At 45.9% G+C, this 12,194-nt stretch overlaps 1 long non-coding RNA gene across 1 annotated transcript; it reads right to left on the bottom strand.

The window, feature by feature from the left end:
- Positions 1 to 368: 368 nt before the first annotated feature.
- Positions 369 to 5,401, bottom strand: LOC148873772 (uncharacterized). Its single transcript, XR_016100648.1, has 3 exons — positions 4,957 to 5,401; positions 1,279 to 2,623; positions 369 to 1,191 (listed from the first exon to the last, which is right to left on the bottom strand). It is a non-coding gene; the product is annotated as an uncharacterized LOC148873772 (long non-coding RNA).
- Positions 5,402 to 12,194: the final 6,793 nt, after the last annotated feature.

The following is a 12,194-nucleotide window of genomic DNA, read 5'->3' as shown; positions in this document are numbered from 1 at the left end:
TATCTTATACAGGGCTACCATTATTGGTTTTCTAGGTAAATGATATGTGACACAGGTAACATAGTTCCAGTTTGTATGGCAGATACATGGTTCATATATTTGTCCACTAAATTGTAAATCTCCCATCCATTTTTTAAGCAAATTTTATATCATCCATGTAAAACATATTCCTTAATGCTGTGTTTGGTTTGAAGGAAGGCAGAGAAACCTTTATAAAGCTTGTATAGGTTTCCCTACCTTTTCCTTCAAACCAAACATAGCCTAAGGTTTTTCAGGTTGGTCCAATCCAAGTTGCACTCTTAGCTCAAATTTAATTCACACCTTCATATTTTCATGCAAATACAAATATGTACACTGCAAATTCAAGATGTAGAAATAGTGTATACAAGGTCATGCATTGAATATATGTGCATTTTACACTCTTCCCAAATATAAGGTTTAAAAATACTGCATACAAGGTTTTGTACTGAACATATTTGTATTTACACTCTTCCCAAACTGAGCCCAACTTATGGGCTCCCGAGGGGTGATCATGGATTGGGCCCTGAGAAAATCATCACTTGGGAGCAAAATGAAGTACTCTACCCGAAGCCACAGTCCAGCCAAAAGCCAGCCATTTCAAACATGGAATACGGCTCCTCTTGCGTGAGACATATTATTGAAGGTTCATACTAGATGGAACACCACACAAACAGTAGCAGTCATAAACTGGATTCTGTATTTCCATGTAGAAACACAACGATTGAGGAATTTCTGGGCCGCAAGGTAAGTTCTGACAAACATATTCCAAAGTCTACATTTTTGTAGTACCGCCCTCTTGGCTCTTACACTGCTTTGCAAGTTTACAACTAGGATGAAGATAGAAACCACTCGAACTTGGTGAAAGAGCAGCTAAGCTAAACGCATACCACGTTGGAGCACAGGTTGAGATGACTTACATGACTCAATTCTCATACTCGAACAACTCACATCACCAAAAGAATGGGTTCATGAAAACCATAGTCTTAGCAATCTCCATTCTCCAATGTTATCTGGCGACCAAACAGCTTACAATTGCCAATGAGAACCCCATCGAAGTACCAGCTGGCCCTCTACTGGTGATGAGATTGCCATCAACCACTACCCTATTCTCCACCTTGCTTGGGTCAGAAATATTGTTGCACATGGGTGGATAAGCTCTAGCCTTCTTACCTTGTATAGAGAGCAAAAGTTTTACACAGCCACATAGGTACCCATATACCAAAGACAGTTTCAGTGAACCATGGGTGTTGGTCATACCTTTAGTAAAAGCATGTGCTCTAAGATAATAGTTGGAGATGCACAAATTGCTCCATAAGGTCTATTTGATTTCATTTGCTTCCTTAGCAAACTGACAAGCTTCTCTGAGTTTAAGAATGCTTGTGCACCAGGAAATCCACCCTGCATAATATCACAAGTTAGCAGCCTCATCAAGGAGTATGTCTGCCATTAGCTTCACCTTTAATGATGCCACAATGTCTGATTAATATTCAGCAGGGGTAACCACAACATTTGCTTTTGCTTGTGGCAAAACATCAATAATTGTAATAGCTTCCATCAATATTTATATTGAAAGCAATTCAACTACTCATCAAACCAATCAATATAAGATGGGGAGAGAATAAGTGGTAAATAAACTAAGGCAGCCCTTCTCAAAAGTATATGGAACATTCTCTACACCTTATGGATCTGTGTGTGTATATGCATGTGTGTAATATATATCCATGTGGGATTTATGCTTCAACATATTTGTGACAAGGACCCACCCTCAAGTTGAGGGCTTCAACCTTGGATTTATGCTTCATATGGTCCCTGTTTATGTGATTGTTTACTCATTTACATGTTCTTCATATATAAAATATGGGTTCGACTATGATACTGGAACAACATGATACCAGAAAACACGTGTAACTAATCAACTGGTATCATAAATGTGGTAACCAATCAGGTGGTTATTTATCAAATTCACAGGGGTTTTGATTGGTCAAAGCCCTCCTGGTATCATGTCTTTTGACAGCATAAATTTTTCCATAAGGCATATTTCTCTTGTGCATAATTCTATGATTTTCCTAATTGAGATTCATGTTTTTCTCAACAAAGAGGATACTCATGAGACTAAACCTATGCCCATGCCTCAAAGCTTAAACCTCAGACATCCAAAGTCTAAAGGTCCTTGCATCTCACTCCACACCTTCTCTATGCTTTTAAATATTGATCTAAACAACACCGTGTGCACATCCACAAAACCATGAATTGGAAATTGAGTTTAGAGACACATTCCATATGCTTATAATACAGATAGATATTCCTTGTTCCCCTTTTAGTGTTAAGCGCATTGATTAGAAAAGAGGAGATAATGACATGGTAGAAACCATAGGTCCGTAAAAATCTAATGCACGGGTAATATAGTGGAATTGGAGTAAGTAACAAGAATAGAATAAAAACAAAATAACCAATTGGAAAACTGGCTGTGGGCCAATAGAAAATGGGAAAAAATGAAATATGCACAAAATCAGGAATCTCATCTGAGGAATGTTGTTGGATTTCCACTGCAGTGAGTTTAGTTCTCTCAGAATATATTCATCTCCATGACTGGAAGCATCACCTGATAAAAAATTCAACAGTTACAAGACATGCAAAAAGATAGTCAACATTGCAGTGAAAACAAAAGGAAAACATAGAAAATGATAAAGAAGGGTGATTGGCAAAAGAAAAAAAAAAATTACAAACTTGGGTTAATTATCCAATCAGTTTTAATAATCATTAATCAAGCAAGTAATAAATATAATAGTTTATGTTGCAAAGATAATTTTTTCTTGAAATGTAAATGTTATAGTTGTATTATTACTATAGAGGGAGCGAGCCCCTCAATCTGTACAAAGGAGTATAACCAGCAACAATATATGTGTTTATATAAACATAAATAGAAAAAGTTATTTGTTGTCAACAATGTCGATCCTGCGAGGGTTCCTGAATTGATCTGTGGATGTTCCATCAAAAAGCTGCAGGACACCCACCCATATCAAAGACTGTCCCTCAGCCTTCCTAATTACAACCTTACATGGATTTAATTTTCCTTTAAAAATGCAGGAATTCCTTTAAAAACTAGCCATTGGCCTTCCATGGAGATACAAGGGACTAAACATCTGGTGGAGTTACCTAAAGAAGGCCAATGCATTTAAAGACTGAAATGGATCAAGCAAGACTGAAATTTATGAATATCATTTTGATGAGTATTAAGATGAAAGTGTTAACCAAACCATAATCCTCAGCACAACAAGCATGTTAAATGAATATCATTTTGATGAGTATTAAGATGAAAGTGTTAACCAAACCATAATCCTCAGCACAACAAGCATGTTAAATGTCATAGGACAAGTATGGCTATCTCTCACAGACATCCTCAACACATAGTATTAAGTGTAACATCAACATCCAAGGCCATAAAAAACTGTTGAGTGAGGCCCAAGCATCAAATGAATGGATAAGAAGCCAAACGGGGCTTTTTTAGTTGAACAACCATCACTGAAGTACACTTGTACAATAGATGAAAATTACTATCATCAGACAAAGTTGAACCTCTATGGAACATTTGAATACTGACAGAGGATTGTAAAGTTATCAAGAGTCAGGTAAGAATGAAGATTAAATACAATCGCATCCATAGAGAAGATAACCAGGCAGCAGATTGGCTTGCCAGAGCAGGATACGTGGAGAACATTCAGCATTATGCTGATTTGGATTATATTGTTCAAATTAATTTTTGGGGAAGAGCTGCCCCAGATTTGTGGCTCCTGTCTTTCTGTCCCCCCACCCCCACAAAAAAAAAAAAAAAAAAAAAAAAAAAACAGTATCCTGATGCTCTTGTCTTCAACTCCTTGAAAAAAAAATTTACACTGTAAGGGAAAACAAATGCCTAGAAAGCATACTGAATACCTTGTTCAGTTGGAGTAGAATTTAGAATATCTGCTAATTTGATAGCAGATTCCCATTCTAGATAAGGTGTTGATAAGGAAGCCTCTTTTTGGGGCCTACATCACCAGTGTAGGGATGTGCATTAATGTGGGTATCTAGGGCTTAAGGCTCATTTTCTGTTTTAAATTTCTCTATATCTCAGATTTAACAAAATCTCTACTGAACTATTGATGATTGAAAAAAAAAAGAAATTCCAACCAGACTTCTACAGATATTTAGTGTTGGGCAAAAGAAAAATGAAAGATAATTCTTTCAGATCTTAAAAAGTGTATGCCAGAAGTTTTTACCTTTTTCACAAAAAAAAAAAAAAAGTATATATTAGAATCCCAAGAAAATGGGATTCTAATATAGGCCTTGAACCCAAATTCGGCTTATTACCCCCCACCAGCCTACTCACACACCACCAAAATATCATCATCACCATAGCAGGCCATTACCACACAATCTTCATCAGTGAAGGCAAAAAGGTAATGACAAACTACTGATTTAAAGTTTCTTTTTTTTTTTTTTTTTTTTTTGTCATACTTCAAGGTGAAGATGCTAGATCATCATTTTGTCCTTCAAATTTCAGCAGGAAAACAGAAACCTTAAAATAGGTTAGTTTCAAATTTTGAGGCAGTAAGGAGTTCAAGACCTGCCTAACAAGACAACCAATATAAACTCCACATTGTCTTTCCAGTACCAAAACTAATCCATCACAACACATCCATCAACCTAACAGTGTCAACACTTGTTGCAGCCTACTAACCTAATACAAATACAACCAAAAGGTTAAAATAGATTCTAGAGACCATGTTTTCAGGCTCAACAGTCAATAGTTTAGCAACAAATCAGGTTACCAGATACATGCTTCAGTCCAACTTGAGTGCCACCCAAATGAGAAGCGGAGCGAAAAAAAGGGCATATGAAATGTTGAATATCTTCTATTTTACTGGATTGTTAAGAATATCAATCCATACCAACCTTAAGTGTTTTGAAATGGCACCAAACCAAATCAGATACATGCAGCATTTGGTAGGTCACTTTGCATTTCACAAGAAAGAAACATACCATCGGTCCAGCAACGACATTTGATCTATCTTTCCCATATAATTGCTTAACCAGCATTACTGAGAATTCCATAGCCGTTGCAGGGCCACGACTTGTCACAGCCTATGGACGTTCGATTCAAGCGTTGTAGCAGTAGATGACAATTTCTCCATTAATCAAGGGTGACAGCTCGCCTGCCAAAAGCAAGTCCTGGTTTCCCTGAACGAAGGATAACAATTTATCCATGAACTGGTTCATACCTTCAATCCCTTGAGCAAACCCACAACAGCTTATTGGCCCTTCATCCTGGGGCTTAGCCCATAAGTGAACAGTTTGGGTAAGTTTGAAATAAATGGTTATTGAATGAGTCCAAAATTCCAGTTTTTTTAAGTGTTTATACAGTAAGTATTTATTAATTTCTTTTGTTCAGAATTATCCCTAATTAATTTTTAGAATGCCAGTTATACCACTTAAATGTCAAAAACGGTGGGCAGCAAATGCAGTGAATATGATCTATCTATCATTGGCAACCAGCTCTCACATTTCATAATACAATTACAGGCTTTGTTGTAGCAACTACTTCGGCATTCCCTCCAGGCACTACCAATCGAAGAAAAACAACCCATCCTCGCCAAGTCTCCAGAAATTAATCCAATAGTGTTCTCTCCATCGCTAACCTCTCCCAATAATTTCTATACATCAATTGAGGCAGATTTGTCTATTACGTTTTGATGAAGGAAAATTTGGCCCGACCTCTCTATTATGTGACACGTGGTAGAAACAACAGCTCGGTAAAAGGGGCCAAGCCTAGGCGAAACAAGGGGACACACTTCGCCGAACTGACCCTTGTAACAGCTCGGGATCCACTTCGCCGAACTGACCCACCTTATAACAGCTCGGGATACACTTCGCCGAACTGACCCACTTTGTAACAGCTCAGGATACACTTCGCCGAAGAGAGAAAAATGTCATCCCCGCCTCGCAACCTGCAGGCGGGTCGGGAACCTCCCCGCGAGGTCGACACCCCGGCGCTCCAAGCCCGAGCTCCCGCTCACCGAAAACCGATTCAGCGCCCTGGCGGCAGACTACCAGCATTCCGGGCCCATCGAGCTCGGTAACACGGAAGCCAGCAGCGCCAGCACAAGGCCCGCTCAACGGCGAAGGCGCCAGCGAAGTCTCCGAACCGCCACCCGCTCCTTGTCGGAATTCAGAGGCAAAGACACGAGCTCGGACGAGGTAGGGGCTGCCCCGGCTCTCTCCGTTCCTTCCCCCCTCGCATCGGAACTCCTGGCGGTCCCCTTACCCAGAGACTTCAAGCTCCCACCTCTGGACAAGTACGACGGGTCCTTCGACCCCAACGACCACGTTGATGCCTTTCAGTCACAAATGCACCTCGCCAGGGCCAGCGAATCGTGCATGTGCGTGGCCTTTATCACCACCCTCAGGGGGGTAGCCCGCACTTGGTACAGGAACCTGGCCCCCGGGTCGATAAAGTGTTGGGCCCAGTTCGTGCAAATCTTCACCACACACTTCGTCACCAGCCGACGGTGCCCCAAAACAGAGGAAAGCATCTTCGGAGTGGTCCAAAGAGAAGGAGAATCTATTCGGGGCTACATCAAGCGGTTCAACGAAGCATGCTTGCAGATACCGCGATTGGACCCCGCAGTGCAGCTCGCGGCGGCCAAAAGAGGGGTGACGCACAAAGAATTCAAACGGCACATGGTGGCCAACCAGCCCGCGACCGTGGCCGAATTCCTCAAACTCTCGGATAAGTTCATGAGGACAAAGGAAGAAATCAACCAACGAACCGAAGGCGGGAACGAGAAAAGAAAGAGAGAAGGCGAGCTCTCCAACCCGGTGAATAAAAAAAACCCGACCCGGAAGCCGAAGCCGAACCAGTCCTTCCGGGCCCCCCTAGCAGTTCGGACGGACTACACGTCGTTAAACACGAGGCGGACAGAGATCTTAATGACGATCAAAGACGCTCCGTACGTTAAGTGGCCACCTCGCCTAAAGGGAAATCCGAACGAGAGAAACAAGAATTTGTATTGTAGTTTCCATAGAGACCATGGTCATAGCACCGAACAGTGTAATAACCTCCGGGACGAGATAAGGAGACTCATCCGTCTCGGATACTTGAGAAACTTTGTACAGCACAGCAATAACAATAAAGCATGTCGGCAAGGGGAGCACGAAAAGGATGCCCCCGAGTCTAACAATAGACCTGCCGAACCGTTGCAGAAGCAGCCTTCGGAAGAGAGGCCAGTTCGGGGAACCATCCATGTAATAGTGGGAGGTTCGGTGGTAGCGGGGTGTACCTCGGCAGCAGCCCGGACTTCAGTTCGCGAAGCGGCCCTCGAAGAACGGAACCCCCCAAAGAGACCAAAGACCGAAGAACCAATCTTTTTCACGGAGGACGACGCGCGAGGAGTCCACTACCCACATGATGACGCGCTTGTCATTAAGCTAAGGATCAGCGACTTCGAGGTCAGGCGCGTACTCGTAGATTCGGTTAGCTCAGCGGACATCCTCTTCAAATCAGCATTTGACCAGCTGCAGTTACAGAGAAGCGAGCTGAAGCCCGCGAACACTCCCTTGGTAGGTTTCAGCGGAGAGGAAGTCAGGCCCCTCGGAAAAGTAACTGTCCCTGTGGAAGTCGGCACATGGCCTTATGCGGTCAGACTCAACCATGATTTCCTGGTAGTCGCAACCCCCTCCCCATACAATGCCATAATAGGGCGGCCGATCACGCATATCCTACGGGCGGCGGTCTCCACCTACTATTTGGCCATGAAGTTCCCTACGGACTTCAGTATAGGGGTAGTGCGGGGCGACCAGCTCGAGTCTCGCAAGTGCTACGTTGCCGCCCTGAAGGGAAAAACCAAGGCGGCCGACGACCTCGAACTGGAGCGGCCTGCGGAGCAAGGTGAGAAGCGAGCTTCACCCACGGAGGAAGCGGCAAGTGGCGCATGTGCGTCGACTATACTGACCTGAACCGAGCTTGCCCGAAAGATTGCTTCCCCCTCCCCAGAATTGACCGCCTAGTGGATGCGACCTCGGGAAATGAGTTGCTAAGCTTCCTGGACGCCTACTTGGGCTACAACCAAGTTAGGATGTACCCATCCGATGAGGAAAAAACCAGCTTCATAACCGAGTTCGGCCTGTATTGCTACAAAGTCATGCCCTTCGGACTAAAAAATGTCGAGGCGACTTTCCAAAGACTTGTAAATAAGCTATTTCGGCCCCTGATTGGTACGAAGATAGAGTGCTATGTAGACGACATGGTCGTCAAGACTCAGTTTTCACAAGAGTTAATACAAGACTTAGATTCTGTTTTCCAAATCCTGCGTCAGTTTAGCATGAAGTTGAACCCCAACAAATGTGTCTTCGGCGTCACCTCGAGCAAGTTCCTAGGCTACATTGTCAATCGGCGCGGTATTGGGGCCAACCCGGACAAAATAAAAGCCATTCTAGATATGAAACCACCTCGGAAAGTAAAAGAGGTTCAGAGGCTAAACGGCCGCATAGCCGCTCTAAGCCGCTTCTTGTCTAAGTCAGCAGACCGCTGCCTACCCTTCTTCAAGGCAATCAAAGGCAAAGGGTTCGAGTGGACCCAGGACTGCCAGTTCGCGTTCGACGAACTAAAGAGTTACCTCGCTAGTGTGCCAACCTTAGCCCGGCCCGAGGTGGGCGAGGTCTTAGAACTGTACCTCTCGGCGAGCGACGAGGCGGTCAGTTCGGTACTGATAAAGGAAACAGACCGGGTCCAACGACCCATATATTATGTTAGTAAAATTTTGCAGGGAGCAGAGGCAAGGTACCCGAAGATAGAAAAATTAGCATACGCCCTAGTAATAGCAGCTCGGAAACTCCGCCCGTACTTCCAGGCTCACACCGTCATTGTCCTAACTGACAAACCTCTTAGACAAGTTTTACTCAAACCCGAAGTCTCCGGTCGACTGACGAAATGGGCCATCGAACTCAGCGAGTACGACCTCCAGTACAAATCGAGAACCGCTATCAAGGCCCAAGCTTTGGCAGATTTTACCGTCGAGTGCACTTTCAGCCACGAAGCTCCACAGGTCGAGCCCGAGGTCCCCAGTTCCGGCGAACCCGGAGCTTCGGAGCCCATAGAGTCCGAACCCCGTGAAGTAGCAACCAGTGTGGCATCTCTCCTGGTCAGGCAAAGCGCGAACTGGGATGAGGAGCCCTGGATCCTTCACGTGAATGGTTCCTCGAACCGGCAAGGCAGCGGAGCTGGAATAGTCTTGTGCGGCCCGAGCGGCACAAAAGTAGAATACGCACTACGCTTTGAGTTCACAGCATCCAACAACGAGGCAGAGTACGAAGCACTGATCGCCAGGCTGGACCTAGCGCGAAAGGTGAAGGCAAAACACTTAGTCATCTGCAACGATTCTCAGCTCGTGGTAAACCAAGTTACCGGCGAATACGAAGCACGCGATCTCTCCATGATCGCATATTTGGCCAAAGTAAAAGAAGCCCTGCTCAACTTCCGGTCACACATCATCAGGCAAATCCCGAGGTCAGAAAACACTGAGGCCAACGCCCTGTCCCGGTTAGCCTGTACGAGTCACAACAATATGAGAACTGTGTACATAGAGGACTTACCTCGGCCTAGTATTCTCGGGGGGACAGAGGAGGTCACTCCCGTCTTAGAAGCAGAGCCGAGCTGGATCGATCCACTCGCGAGCTTCCTGATAAACGGAAGCCTCCTTGCAGAATGCAATGCGGCCAAGAGGGTGCAGCGCCAAGCGGCCAAATACGTCATAATAGACGAACGGTTATACCGACGGTCGTACACGCTCCCCTATTTGCGTTGCCTGCGACCTACCGAAGCCGAGTTCGTACTCCGTGACACTCATGAAGGCCTGTGCGACGGACACTTGGGGGGCAGAGCACTCGCCCAAAAGGCACTTCGACAAGGAAACTACTGGCCAACGATGAAGGCAGAAGCTGTCGAGCTCGTCAGAAAATGCAACAAGTGTCAGAAGCACGCTAACATCCACCATCAACCTGCCTCCAACCTCAAATACCTCACCAGCCCGTGGCCCTTTGCACAATGGGGCATCGACCTCCTAGGGCCATTCCCACCAGCAACAGGCGGAAGAAAATTCTTAGTTGTTGCGGTAGATTATTTTACGAAGTGGATAAAAGTCGAACCTCTGGCAACTGTTATGGCTCGAAACATACAGAACTTCTTTTGGAAGAACATAGTATGTCAGTTCGGGTTACCTCGGGTTCTAATCTCCGACAACGGCAAACAGTTCGAGGATATCAAGTTCCAAGAGTGGTGCCAGAACATGGGGATTCGGAAAAATTTCACGTCAGTCGCGCACCCGCAGGCAAACGGTCAGACGGAAGTAATGAACAGAGCCATCCTGCGTGGACTGAAAGCACGTCTGGATCGAGCTAAGGGATTGTGGGCCGAAGAGCTACCAAGTGTCTTATGGGCTCACCGAACGACCGAAAAAGCAGCCACGGGAGAAACCCCTTCAACCTCACCTACGGCACTGAAGCAGTGATCCCGGCGGAAATCGAAATACCAACGTTGCGATTAGAAACATACGACGATCGGACGAACGGAGATGAGTTACGCACCAACCTCGAACTACTGGATGAGGTAAGGGACCTCGCGCACATCCGAACAGCGGCATACCAGCAGCAAGTAGCTTGCTACTACAATAGCAGAGTAAAGCAACGAAGCTTCCGAGTCGGCGACCTGGTCCTCTGTAAGATTATGGTGCCCGAACCCGGCATCGGCAAGCTTGGACCCAATTGGGAAGGGCCCTATAAAGAAAAAACAGCACTTGGGGGCGCATACGAACTCGAAACCTTGGAAGGCAAACGAGTACCTCGAACGTGGAACATCGTGAACTTGAGGCGATACTACCTATAAACCACCTAGCGAAGTGGACGAAATCAGGCCCTATGTGCCACAAGGCAAGCCGAGGAACTTTGGCGTAGACAGCACATTATCAGCTCGGCAAAAAATTAGTTCGCGGCATAAAAGACAACGGAAATTTAAAAACCCGGCAAAGAAACAGCTCGGGGAAGATGAGCAAGGGGAAAAAGACACTCCATTGCAAGAAACAGTACATTGGCAAAAAAAAAATTTACATGCCCGGAGCCACTTCTTCGCCATCGGAAGGCACTTCAACAACACCCGAAGGCCCTGCCTCTGCTTCAGAGTCCGGCTCGCCATCGGCAGCATTGGCCATCTCCTGAGTTATACGCGAAGTGGTTATGGCACTTACATCGAGGTCGGGGTATGTATTTCGGATCATCCACTGGCTCAACTTGAACCCCCTCCTGTAAGAGTCCACCATCAGATCGTCAAAACGCGGGGAGGCAATGTAGTCTTCAACTGCCTTCTTCTTGGCGTCTTCAATGCCTTGGGAAAAAAATCTGTGTTCTCTCCCTGATGTCCTCCTGAAGATATTCGACTTGATGCTGTAAATCCAACTTCAAGTCCGCCATATGCTTGACAACTACCCCCATGGCCTCGGCATCACGCTGAGACCTCGCCTGTCTGGCCATCGCGACGCGTGCAGCCTCTTCAGCAGCATAAGCAGCCGCCTCAGCAGCCCGGGTATTTGCCTCTGCAGCACGGAAGGCTTCTTCAACAGCATGAGCGGCAGCCTCAGCAGCTCGCGCCTGTCGCGAGCTCCTCTCCACTTGGGCCGCCAAGGCATGAATCGAAGAATTCACCTACCAAAAGAAACAAGTGAGCAAATGACAGCAGAAGCAACAGAATAAAAAAGGAAGACAGAATCTAACTTACCACCATGGCATGTGTTACGGCGCGACAAGCAACCTGATTCAAGGGAAGATCAGTCCACGCCGCAACCTCCTTGGGGAAAGTAGCATCCCTACTCTTCTGAAGAGCGTAGTTCGGCGTCAACATGCTCCTAAACTCCCCTTGAGCTCCCGAGCCTGAGGGCCCAGCCCGCGTATGAGCAGACCCGGAGTGAACAGGAGCACTTGAGTACGTAGGAACGCCTGTATGAGTGGTTTCAGCGTAAGGCGCCCCGGCAGTCTCGTGCACCGGTGGAGTCACTTCGAGCTCCCTAGGCAGATCCTCTGGTGTATGGTCTGGGGCTTGGGGCTCCTCATCTAGGGGCAGCTCGGTACGAGTTCGCTTGGCGACCCGC

Source organism: Nelumbo lutea, chromosome 1 (assembly GCF_056320005.1).
Source record: "Nelumbo lutea isolate HS-2025 chromosome 1, American lotus-T2T, whole genome shotgun sequence".
In the NCBI taxonomy this organism is placed as follows: domain Eukaryota; kingdom Viridiplantae; phylum Streptophyta; class Magnoliopsida; order Proteales; family Nelumbonaceae; genus Nelumbo; species Nelumbo lutea.
Note: the sequence above shows the minus strand (reverse complement) of the source record. Positions and strands in the feature narration are given on the sequence as shown.